The sequence below is a fragment of the Phascolarctos cinereus genome, unplaced genomic scaffold (genome assembly GCF_003287225.1).
Source record: "Phascolarctos cinereus isolate Bilbo 61053 unplaced genomic scaffold, phaCin_HiC Scaffold_726;HRSCAF=1367, whole genome shotgun sequence".
NCBI classification, from domain to species: domain Eukaryota; kingdom Metazoa; phylum Chordata; class Mammalia; order Diprotodontia; family Phascolarctidae; genus Phascolarctos; species Phascolarctos cinereus.
In genome coordinates, this window is record NW_027556098.1 from 427989518 (window position 1) to 427997198 (window position 7681).

Sequence of the window (7681 nt, forward strand, 5' to 3'; positions counted from 1 at the left end):
TTCTTTTATGATATGCCCATCAATTTCTTTTTTCTTATTGCAATTACTAGTATTTCTAGTATAATATTGAATATTAGCAATAATGGACATGCATGTTTTACTCCTGTTTTTATTGGGAAAGCTTCTATTTTATTCTCATCACAGATAATGCTTGCTGATGGTTTTAGTTAAAAGCTTCGTATCATTTTAAAGAAAAATCCATTTATATCTATGCTTTTAAGTGTTTTTAATAGGAATGAGAAATGTACTCTGTTAAAAGCTTTTTCTATCTATTGATAAAATCATATGATTTTGTTTCTTTTTAATTGATCTAAACAATTATGTTATAAATCCCTCTTGGTCACAAGGTATAATCTTTATGACATATTGTTATAGTCTCCTAGCTAGTTATTTATTTAGGATTTTTGAATCAATATCCATGAAAGAGAGGTATCAGCACAATATTTCTTTTGTAAAAGGAGTTTGATAGAATTTCTTCTTTGCCTATTATTCCAGATAATTAATTTAATATTGGAATTAGTTAATCTTTAAATACTTGGTAGAATTCACTTGTAAATTCATCTTGTCTTGATGCTTTTTTCTTATGAAGCTCATTTATGGACTCTTCAATTTCTTTTTCAAAAATAGGTTCCCCTGAGTAGCTCAGGGTGAGGCCTGGTGGGCGGTGTTTCTGGTCGGCCCCCATCCCCTGGCCTCCTGGGATGTAGCCGAGGAAGCTGTGACTAAGCCAATCTGTACAACTGACTCGAGCTGCTACAATGTCCTGCCAACTAATGAGTGACACAGCTGAAAATGGGGATTGTTCCAAGGGAAGCATAGGAAATGGATCTCAGAATTTGGCAAATCCAGACCTGGATACATTCACTCAGAGGATATGCTGAAATAGATGAAGGAGCTATCGGTTAAAAGAGGCCATGAAGCTAAATAACCAAACTATGAAGGGATGTTTTGAAGAGCTTTCAGCCTGGACAGAAAAACAAAAGGAAGAGCATCAGTGTTTTGAACTGAAATTCAAAGAAGTCAAGGAGAGCTTGTTATCTTTGAGTAATGAAAAGGAAAATCTGAGAGCTGAAATTGAAAACCTTAAAGGGAAAAAGGAAAGGTCTTTTGAGGACATCACTGGTGTCTCCAGGATTCCCAGACCATGACAGACCAAGAAATGGAGCAACTAAAGACACAGCTTACTTGTCTTCAAGCTGAAAAGGCAGATTTACTTAACATTGTATCAGAATTACAGCTCAAGCCGAACACAGGCTCTTCTGAAGATTCATTTGTTGAAATTAGAATGGCTGAAGGAGATGAGACTATAGCTCTAAAAGAAATCAAGAATGGTCCTGGGTTGGTAACACCTGATCCTATTGACAAGAACAAATCTGTGGATGAGGCAAAAAATTATTTGGAATCTGGGGAGTTAACTGCTAGTCAGCTTCTACTGTGCCTCAGGGATGGAAATCAGAAGATGGAAAGACTTGAAACTGTGCTCCGGGCAGCTAAAGACAGACTTGCAGATTTAGAAAAGAATGTGGGAGACCATTCTGAGAATGGCACCCAGGCTGAGGAGGGCCCAGAAGAAGAAAAAGAACAGAAGTAAAACATAGACACTGTTGGAAGCGAAGTGCAAACACTGAACCTCCAGGTAACAGCTTTATTTAAAGAGCTTCAGGAAGCTCACAATAAACTCAGTGAAGCTGAGCTGATGAAGAAGAGGCTCCAAGAAAAGCATCAGGCCCTTGAAAGGAAAAATTCTGCGACCCCATTAGAGTTGGATGAAAAGCAAGAATTAGTATATATCAAGAAAAAGTTAGAGCTACAAGTGGAAAGCATTCAGTCAGAAATAGAAATGGAACAAGCCAAAACAGATATAGATGAAAAGTCCAAATTCTCCGTTTTACAGACTACACACAACAAGCTTCTTCATGAACATAGTATTGCACTGAAAACAATTGAAGAACTAAGAAGAAAGGAGGAAGAAAAAATTGACAGGCCAGTGATGAAGGAACTAAATGAAAAGCTTGATTTGGTGGAGAGAGCCCTGGCTTCCAAGCAATTGCAGATGGATGAGATGAAGCAAACTATTGCTAAGCAAGAGGAAGACCTGGAGATCATGACTGTCCTCTGGGCTCAGATGGAGGTTCGTTGTTCTGATTTCCATGCTGAGAGAGCAGCAAGAGAGGAGGTTCATGAAGAAAAGGAACAACTGGCATTGCAGCTGTCATTTTTGTTGAAAGAAAACAATGTTTTTGAGGTTGGGAGCAGAAAATCTTTGATGGAACTACAAAGCCATCAGAGGGCCAGATCAACAAAGGAACAACACCAGCAATCCTACCTTGTTCAGAGAGGAGCTGATAATAGAAGCTGGCAGCAGCAACAGCAGCAAAAGAGTATTCCAATCTATTTGTGCCCCACGTGTGGAGAAATTCTGCCAGACAGAGATACATTGTAGATTCAGGTTATGGACTGCATTGTGTAAATGTTTTAAAATTCTATTCACCTCCTTAACTTTCTCTTTTTTTGTGTGTGGTTAGATTTATCTAGTTCAAAGAGGGGGAGGTTGAGGTCCCCCACTAGTATAGTTTTGCAGTCTACTTCTTCATGTAACCCCCTTAACTTCTCCTTCAAGAATTTGGATGCTATACCACTTGGTGCAAATATATTTAGTAATAATATTATTTCATTGTCTATGGTGACTTTTAGCAGAATATAGTTTCCTTCCTTATCTCTTCTAATTAGATCTATTTTTGCTTTTGCTTTGTCTAAGATCAGTATTGCTACCCCTGCTTTTTTTTTTCAGCTGAAGCATAATATATTCTACTCCAGCCTTTTACTTTTGCCTTCTGTTTCAAATGTGTTTCTTCTAAATAATATTTTGTAAGATTATGGTTTTTAATTCATTCTGCTATCTGCTTTCATTTTATGGGAGAGTACATCCCATTCACATTCATAGTTATGGTTACTATCTGGGTCTTTCTCTCCATCCTATTCCTCCTCTCCCCCACCCCTTATGCTTTTATTTATCCTTTCTCCCTTTCCCTCTTCAAAAGTTTTCCTTTTGACCATAGCCTCCCTCAATCTTCCCTCCCTTCTATCAGCCCTCTCCCTTTTCCTTCCCTTTTCCCTTACTATTTCTTCCCTCCCTTCTAACTATCCCTTCCCTTTTTTCCCCCTTTTCCCTCCTACTGCCTATAGGGCAAGTTAGATTTCTGTACCTTACTGAGTATGTTATTCCCTCCTTGAGCCAAATCCAATGAGAGTAAGGTTCAAACAATGCTTATCTCCCTCCTTTTAACTCTAGTGTGATATTTTTTTGTGCCCTTCATGTGATGTAATTTACCCTTTCCTGCCTCCTGCTTTCATCTTCTCTCATTACAATCCCTGTTTACCCCTTAATTAGGTTTTTTTTTTATCATTACATTAAAGTCAATTTATACCCACACCCTCTGACTATGTATATCCCTTCCAAATGTCATAATAAAGATACAATTCTCAAGAGTTACAAGTATCGGGGGCAGCTAGGTGGCGCAGTGGATACAGCACCAGCCCTGAAGTCAGGAATACCTGAGTTCAAATCCAGCCTCAGACCAAACACTTGACACTTACTAGCTGTGTGACCCTGGGCAAGTCACTTAACCCCAAATTGCCTACAAAGAAACAAAAACAAAAACAAAAGTAATTGTGAAAAGAGTTACAAGTATCATCTTCCCATGTAGGGGTGTAAACAGTTTTCCCTCATTGAATAACATTTTTTTCTTTCCTGTTTACTTTTTTATGCCTCTCTTGAGTCTTGTATTTGAATATCAGATTTTCCATTGAGCCCTGGTCTTTTCATCAGGAAGGTCAAGAAGTCCCCTATTTCATTGGATGTCCATGTCCTTGCCTGAAAAATTATGCTCACCTTTGCTGGGTAGTTGATCCTGGGTTGTAATCCAAGCTGCTTTGCCTTATGGAATATCATATTCCAAGCCCTCTGATCTTTTAATGTAGAAGCTGCAAGGTCCTGTGTAATCCTGACTGTGGTTCCATGATATTTGAATTGTTTCTTTCTAGCTGCTTGAAATATTTTCTCCTTGACCTGGAATTTGGCTATACTATTCCTGGCAGTTTTCCTTTTGAGATCTCTTTCAGGAGGTGTTTAGTGGATTCTTTCAATGAATCTTTTACCTTCTAGTTCTAGGACATCAGGGCAGTTTTCCTTGATGATTTCTTGGAAGATGTTGTCCAGGTTCTTTTTTTCATTAGGCTTTTAGGTAGACCAATAATCCTTAAATTAACTTTCCTGGATCTATTTTCCAGGTCAGTTGTTTGTCCAATGAGGTATTTTATGGTTTCTTCAATTTTTTTCATTCTTTTGATTTTGTTTGCCTGATTCTTGATGTCTTATAGAGTCATTAGCTTCCACTTGCCCAATTCTAATTTTTAACAAATTGTTTTCTTCAGTTAGATTTTGTACCTCCTTTTCCATTTGGCCAATTCTAATTTTTAAGGAGTTGTTTTCTTCAGTGTACTTTTTTTCCATTTTGTCAATTGTATTTTTAAAGGAATTGTTCAATTTTTATTCTACCTCTCTAATTTGACTTTTAAAATCCTTCTTGAGCTCCTCCAAAAAGGCTTTTTGGGTTTGAGACCAGTTCATATTCCCCTTTGAGGTTTCAGATGTGGGTATATTGACAATGCTATCCTCCTCTGAATTTGTGTTTTGATCTTTCCTGTCCCCCTAGTAAAAATCTATGGTCTTTGTTTTTCTATGTTGGTTTTTGCTCATTGTGTTTGCCTTTTTCCTGGCTTTTGAAGTTGATCTCTGCTTCTGGGGCACAAAGGGCACTGTCCCACACTTCTTGTGCTAGGGGTTAGGGCCCTAGTTACTGGCTTTCTGTGCTGAGGCCTCAGGTTCTGGCAGCTGGAGGCTGTAGAGGCTGTAGCTTACCTGGTACTGAGCTGGAGCTGGTGGTGGTGGCTGGTGTGTACTGAGGTCAAGTAGGGTTTTTCTGTGTTTCCCTAGGGTTACACTGAAGCTTGCAGGGTGGGGTGTAGGGGTAGGGGTGGTCTAGCCACTGGAGGTCGCCTCCTCACCCAAGGGTGCACTAGAACATGGGTAGGCCCTGCTGTTGGTGGATGCCTGTCTGCTGCGCAAGTGGTGATTCTTTGTGCTGGTGTCTTCTGGTTCCCCTGGCTATGCCAAGACATGTGGGGGGTCCTGGTGTTGGCATTTTGCCTGTTCCACCTCTCTGGGGCTCAGGATTTCCCACTGGTTTGCTGAGGTGAGGCTTGTCACTTGGTTGCCAAGATGCCTCCCGTCCTTTACTTGTCCCCTTCACCCACAGCAAGAGGGATTTTTCCCATTAATCCCCCTAGCCTCATGAGCCAAAAAAAACCAGACTACTGCCCCCCATCTTTCTGCTGGCTACACTGTTCCAGGATTTTTCCTGGGGTGGTATTATCTGGGTTTTTCAAGGTCGATAATGGAGAGTGAGAGTGATCTATTGCTTACTCTGCCACCTTGGCTCCCTAAAGTCCTAGATCTTTTCTTTAATTTTGTTTCTTTTAAGTGAGTATATAAAACTTTTTCCCCCCTGAATGTATTGTACTTGCCAGCTTCTCACAATCTCTTCACAGAATTTGCTTTAGAACATATCACTTACATCAGTTTTGATAATGAAGGAATTTCACATCACCCTCACCCTTTATCTTTCACAAATCTACCTAGCTCACAGATAGAACACATGCTTTCTCCTTGATTCCATGGGAAGACACATTCCATAGTAAAACATTTTTCAGCTTTATTCCAACTAATTATTTAAAATGCTTTTCTCAAAATTCAATTGGTTTCTTAATGACGATGGTTTCAAGAGTGGCCTCTGGCACTCATAAAAAGTATGATCTTTGGGCAAATCCTTTCTCTGGGCTTTGGTTTCCTCCTCCAAATTGATGAGATTTGGACTATTTAACTCTGAAGTGTCTTTCAGCTCTTTATCCTGTGAGTTTTGGTGATTTAGGAGTTGGTGACCTTCAAGGACGTGGATTCACCCAGGAGGAGTGGGGCCTCTTGGACCATCCTCAGAATGAGTTGTACAAGGAGGTCATACTGGAGAATTCTCTGAACCTGTTCTCCCTGGGTAAAGACACTTCCCTTGGCAACAATGAGTCTGCAATCAAAGGGAACATCTTCATTCCCTAGTGTGCAGGGTTTGGAACATCTATCAAGTATTAGAGAAAGAAAAATACTGGTCTTCTGTGTCCAAGAGACAGAGTCCTCCTTCTATCTAGTTTTCCTATAAAAAGTCTTTCAATTGTGTGATAGGGACCTGAGGGTTTCCTTTGTTGCTCCTGGAGCTGTGTCTTAGCACTTCTAGGTAGCTTCAAGCCAGAGATCAAATCAATGCTGAATCATCTCAGACATGGAACTAATCTCAGAAGTTATTTAGTCCAAACTCTACCTGGACATGAAATTTTGCTGCCAAATCTCTGAAAATTGCTCAGGTAGCTTTTCCTTGTAACCCCTTCCTCTCAAGGATGGATCTAGTATTTGGAATATTCCTGTATTTAACAAGCATCAATTTGTAGCTCACAGCTCCTAGTTGTCATTCATATAACAGGTTTGTCCTTAATATTCCTTCATGTTGCCCTAAAATTCCAGCACAGATGATGGGAAAGGAAAGGAAAAGAACAAGCATTTATATTCTCCTGCTGTTTGCCAGGTTCTGAGCCAAGTGCTTTCTTTACAAGTTTTTCTCCATCCTCATCCCTGACTGATTCTCTGTGCCCAGGGCTGCCTGGTCTCAGAGAAGATTTGATCTCTTATTTTGAGCAAAGGAAGCACCACGGATGCTGGAGCAAGAGCTGCTGTCCAGGTGAGTGAGGTGAAAGCAGGCATATAAGAGCTGTGATTACAAGAGGCTGCTATGTGTTGTGGTGAAGCAAGTGCTAGATTTGGGACAGGAAGATCTGAATTGGAATTCTTTCTCAGATGTTTTTAGCAGTGTCTTTGTGGGACACTCACTGAATCATGGAGCTTTGCTTTCCCCATCCGTAAAATGAGGTGGTTGGACTCCATGGCCTTTCAGCTCCCTTCTAGGGATAAATCTATTATTTGGAATTTGGGGGCATAGAATCCCCTGAAAGTGCAAAAAGGGATCAAGTTATCCAATATGGCCTCTTTCTTAGGCTGTCTTCAAGCCAACTAACATTTATTAAGTGCCTGCTATGTTCCCAACCTTGTGCTAAGCACCAGGGACATAAAGAGATGCAAGGGGGGCAGCTAGGTGGTGCAGTGGACAGAGCACCAGCACTGGAGTCAGGAAGACCTGAGTTCAAATCCAACCTCAGATACTTGACACTTACCAGCTGTGTGACCCTGAGCAAGTCTCTTAACCCCATTGCCTAGCCAAAAAGCAAAAGAGAGAAAGAGAGAGAGAGATAAATACAATGAACATCCCCTGCCCTCATGTAGTTCACAGTCTGGTGGGGCACAGAACACACCAACTGTGTAGAAACACACTATAGACAGTATACATTGAAGCTGGTCAAGAGAGGGAAGGCCCTAAAATGAAGGAGGACTGGTAAGGAAGGACTTATTGTGGAAGGTAGGTTCTAGTTGGGGCTTCAGAGAAGTGAGGGTGAGCATTCTAGGCACAGGATGGTGAGGAAAGCCTGTGAAGTCAGGAAGTGGAGTATGCCATTGACAGAA

At 40.6% G+C, this 7681-nt stretch overlaps 1 pseudogene; it reads left to right on the forward strand.

Moving 5' to 3' along the window:
• Positions 1-339: 339 nt before the first annotated feature.
• On the forward strand, positions 340-3433 carry LOC110197853 (optineurin pseudogene; annotated as a pseudogene).
• Positions 3434-7681: the final 4248 nt, after the last annotated feature.